Genomic DNA, 5,670 nt, shown 5'->3' on the forward strand with positions numbered 1-5,670 from the left:
ATGCCTATTCCCATCATGTGGGATGTGCACTCTAGTTATTGGATAGGTTCTACAACGTGTAGGTAGTAGTATGGGATGCTATCTACACATGGCACGAGTAGGCTTTGAAGATACTAAAGTGAGTTCCCTAAGTCTAACGACTATTATGTGAAAGTCCCCTTATGTGCTTGAATGTCTCCAAAATGGTTTCTTAAAGAATGTTGGTCTATTGATGTAATGTTGTAAAGGAAATGTCCTTATCTAAGGTAATCTTGAGGAACACTTAAGTGTGCTTGAAGAGGTTGTATGGGCCGTCACTTCTTGTCACACTCAAGTATGTCTTAAGGTTATATTAGGTAGAGGTCCTACGGTAATAAAATGGCATGTGTTCTTTTAAAGTTAAGTATGGGTTGTATATGAACATATGTTGAGTATGTATACGGTTGGCTATGGTTTTATATGTGAATATCGACTTGTATTATGTCTCTTATACTTGTGAAGTGCAGGTTTTATCAAAATAATATGAAAGCATTTATTCCTTGAAATTGTCCTTTTTGGCATGTTTTTGCATGGTCTCCATACTTAGTACTTAATTGTGCTAACCCCTTTCTTTCCCTTTTTGGACTAAAGTGTAGGGATTTGGAGATGATAACATGTCCTGCCTATTTGATAGGTTTCTAAGTGTTGAAGATGAAGACTTGGTGAGTCCTCATATATTCGAGGACAATACCCCATATGTTCTTTCATGTTTTTTTAGTACTGTTTAAGTTGTGTATGGGATTAGTCCCGAATTTTGTACTCTAAAATATTATATGGTTTTGAGACATCATGTATAAAGTCTAGAAAGTCTTCCGCTTGCTATTTTTTTTTATTTATTTATGAAATGTTTTCTTGGTAAAGAAAGTTTTTAATTCCTTATGGTTTTAGTGTCTATGCGATGAAGGAATGCTAAGAGGCTTGTATTAGACCTCTTCGAGGTCGAGTACGCCGGTTACGACTAGGGGGTGCTCTCGGGTCGTGACATTAAGTATAGTTGTATTTGGCAAAGGAAGAAGTTGAAGTTAAGTTTATGCCACATGCAACTTCATCACCAAAATATTTGCCAAAAAATAAAATTTATTCAATACTTAGATCAACATGTTGAGAATTTTAGCATCAAACCAAAATTTCAAATTTGTGTTGAATTAGCTTTTTTCAACAATGAAGAGAAGAAAGGAATGTCAAATCAAGATATGTGGCTAGTGGAGAAATGGAACTGTATGATTGTGATTTGCTGAATTAGCCTTTTACAACAATGAAGAGATGAAATGGAATGTCAAATCAAGAAATGTGGCTAGTGGAGAAATGAAATTGAATGCTTGTGATTTCGTGATTTTGGCTACCGGTGAAACCAATGAAGGTCATATTCCAAAAGTGGGAGGGCTTGAAAATTTCAAAAGGGAAAAAATCCATTCAAATGAGTATCAATCAGGTGAAAAACATGAAGATAAAGAAGTATTGGTTGTTGGATCTGGAAATTCTTGTGTGGAAATTGATTTTGATCTTTCAAATTATGGAAGTCACACATCAATTGTTGTTAGAAGTCCAACAAGTTTCTCTATTTTGTCTTTACTTCTTTTTTGTTTGCATCAATATAGGCTTGTATTTGCTGAATTTTGTAATTGATATCGATGATGTTCCGCCAGTTTAGTTGGTACCTCAATTATTTTACTTGGCATATGTTACTTTTTACTAGCACATGTAGTATTATAACTTTGTTCATCAAGAGATTGGTGTTTCTTAACCGTCAACTTCAGGCCATACCCTTCAGAGAAAACGTTGGGATTCAAACATGATTTTCATTTTGTTTCGTTTATCACCCGATCATATATACTCTTATGTGTGAATTCTTGCTTCTAACACGATTTTCTCATGATTTTCACTTTGCTTAATTAACAGTCAGATCTGTAGACAATAAAATTCGCGTCGAGAAAATAATAATCAAGAACGGAAAATTTATCGCAACAATCGTTTTATTGATTTAAAGTGTGAGTGTTACAATCTCTATAATTCCTCTAAATTCACCTTTTCAAATATAAATTCAAGGGCTCTTGAACTTGGTCTTGAATTTGACTTTAACTTGAACTTAATCTTGATCTTGAACTTGAACTTTATCTTGATCTCAAACTTGATCTTTATCTTGATCTTGACTTCTAGTTGATTTCAAGGGCTTCGATCTTGATCTTGATCATTCTTGAACTTGAACTTTATCTTGATCTTGACTTCTAGTTGATTTCAAGGTCTTCGAGCTTGATCTTGAATATGGTGGTCTTGATCTTGATCGTTCTTGAACTTGAACTTTATCTTGATCTTGACTTCTAGTTGAATCCAAGGGCTTCGAGCTTGATCTTGAATCCGGCGGTCTTGATCTTGATGGTTCTTGAACTTGAACTTTATCTTGATCTTGACTTCTAGTTGAATCCAAGGGCTTCGAACTTGATCTTGAATCCGGCGGTCTTGATCTTGATGGTTCTTGATCTTGACTTCTAGCTGAATCCAAGGGCTTCGAGCTTGATCTTAAATCCGGTGGTCTTGATCTTGATCGTTCTTGAACTTGAACTTTATCTTGATCTTGACTTCTAGCTGAATCTAAGGGCTTTGAGCTTGATCTTGAATCTGGCGGTCTTGATCTTGATCGTTCTTGAACTTCAACTTTATCTTGATCTTGACTTCTAGTTGAATCCAAGGGCTTCGAGCTTGATCTTGAATCCGGCGGTCTTGATCTTGATCGTTCTTAAACTTGAACTTTATGTTGATCTTGACTTCTTCAAATCTTCAATTCTTAAGCTTGAATTCTTGAACTCTCGAGTTTTTGAATTCTTGAATTCTTAAAGTTGTAGCTTGTAGAGAAATTTGAGGGTTTTGATCCACGAGCTTTCTCTAGCTTTTTGTTTAGAATTCTTCGTTCTCTTTTCTGAATTATGAGGACCCCTATTTATAGTTTTAAAATATAGGAGTTGTGATTGGAATAGGACTCCCTTCGGCCAATCAGATTTAAATGACATGACATATGGGCTTTATGGAGCTGGCTGTAATTAAATCTATATTTATTAGATTTAAATAATTAACTCAATTATATTAATCCATAATATTTATTTGAATTAATATATTCATAAATTTAATATAATCTGAATCATTTTATAAATTTATATTTAATAAATTTTAAATGACTACAAATGCCTCCTTCTTCAAGTCTTGTCGAGACATTTTATCTTTCAAAGACTAGGCTTGAAGAATTTGAAGACTTGAACTTGCAAACTTGAAGAATTTAAAGACTTCAACTTGCAGACTTGACAAATTTGAAGACTTTAACTTGAAGAATTGGAAGATTTTAATACTTCAACTTGTATACTTGGAGAATTTGAAGACTTCAACTTGTATACTTGGAGAATTTGAAGACTTCAACTTGATACTTGGAGATTTTTGAAGACTTCATTTTGAAACAACTTTTATTCATGGGGGTTTACCCTCATTGAGTCACCACCATTTGGTGCTAGTTTGAAGTTTTATGAAAGATTACTCATAGCTTTAACTTTCATGTGATAGATCAGGGGGGAACATGTGGTTTTTTTACACTCATGCAACTGAACTTAGAATATGGTTCTAAGCGCTTACGTACCCAGTAAAGAGTATCAAGTCACAACGTAGTTCTGGGAGAGTGTTTTTTTATGTGTCGTACACAATTTATACTCTTACGGGCCAAGAGTGACAAGTAGTTTAGATTCGTACCTTAAGGAGCAGTTTAGGTTGAAGATTTAACTCAAATTTAAAAAGCTTTATGATATATAGTTTAGGCTCGTGTTCAAGAAACATTTTAACTTGAAGATTTAACTCAAATTTAAAGAGCTTTATGATATACAGTTTAGGCTCGTGTCTCAAAGAGCTTTTTAACTTGAAGATTTAACTCAAATTTAAAGAGCTTTATGATATACAGTTTAGGCTCGTGTCTCAAGGAAAATTTTAACTTGAAGATTTAACTCAAATTTAATGAGCTTTATGATATACAATTTAGGCTCGTGTCTCAAAGAGCATTTCAACTTGAAGATTTAACTCAAATTTGAAGAACTTTGCGATATACAGTTTAAGCTTGTGTTTCAAGGAGCATTTCAACTTGAAGATTTAACTCAAATTTGAAGAGTTTTATGACATTGTTTAAGCTCGTGTTTTAATGAGCATTTCAACTTGAAGATTTAACTCAAACTTTGAAGATTTAAGTGACACACAGTTTAAGCTCGTGTTTCAAGGAGCATTTCAGCTTGAAGATTTAACTCAAATTTGAAGAGCTCTATGATATACAGTTTAGGCTCGTGTACCTATGAGCATTATAACTTGCAGTTTAAGATCATGCGATGAGGAGCCGTATAACTTGTAGTTTAGGCTCATGCGTTAAGGAGCGTCTAGATATACATTGACTCTTCAAAGTCATCTTCAGATGCAGACTTGCCCCCACTTTGTAGTTCTTCTATATCTTCATATTCATGAGGTTCATAGACATGAGATTGTTAATCTTCTCTTAAAGGCATGCTTAATTCCATGTCATGTGCACGAGTTGCCAACTCTTCGAATGTATTGGGCTTTAATCCTTGCAAGATGTAGTGAAGACCCCAATTCATGCCTTGGATGCACATTTCAATGCTAGAAGTTTCACTAAGGCGATCTTTACAGTTGAGGCTCAAACTTCTCCAGCGATTGATAAAGTCAACAACTAGCTCATCTTCACCTTGACGAGCTTTTGTAAGTTCAATCATGCTAACGACACGTCTTGTGCTATAGAAACGATTGAGGAACTCTTTCTCTAACTGCTCCCAACAATCTATAGAATTGGGTTTGAGATCTATGTACCAATCAAAGACATTTTCTCTGAGAGACCGAACGAACTCTTTAACAAGATAATCCCCATACGTCCTAGCATCATTGCAAGTATCGATAAAGTGTGTTATATGTTGTTTGGGATTTCTTTTGCCATCAGATTGTTAAAGCTTAGGAGGTTGATAGCCTTCCGGCATTTTCAAGTTATCAATCCTTTGTGTATATGGCTTCACACAAAATTGACTTGTGTTAAAGGAAGTATAGGTACTGGCAAAATTTGAGGAATTAAATTTCTGCCGGTAGTGCTTGGTGTAAAATAGGGAGATGTTTCAAAAAATGTTACAGTGATAAAATATTTATTTGTTTTTGGATCATACCACTTGTAACCTTTTTGATGATGAGAGTATCCTAGAAATAGACACTTAACTGATTTTGGTTGGAGTTTGTCATTTCTAGTACTTTGATCATGGACAAAGCAAGTACTTTCAAACATTCTCAAATGTAGACGACAGGGATTTTGATCTGGAAAGAGAATTAAGTGTGGACTTAGATCTTATAGAAATATCTAGATATTCTAGAGTAGAAGATAAAGTTACTAAAACATTCTTCACTACAAGAAATTTGATTATTAAGGACGAATTATTTTATCACTTAAAAATTATATTTCGTCACAAAAATAAATTTATGACAAAATATTTCGTCAATCTTTTGTCTCTAAACGCTCGTCTCTAATAATATATAAAGACAATTTAGCGTGTCGTCAATTTAGCATGTCGTCACTGAAAGTCTTATATTAACTACAAAAAGAATAATTTGTCCCCAAATGCATAGTATTTGCAACGA

This window comes from Solanum stenotomum, chromosome 7, assembly GCF_019186545.1.
Source record: "Solanum stenotomum isolate F172 chromosome 7, ASM1918654v1, whole genome shotgun sequence".
In the NCBI taxonomy this organism is placed as follows: Eukaryota; Viridiplantae; Streptophyta; class Magnoliopsida; order Solanales; family Solanaceae; genus Solanum; species Solanum stenotomum.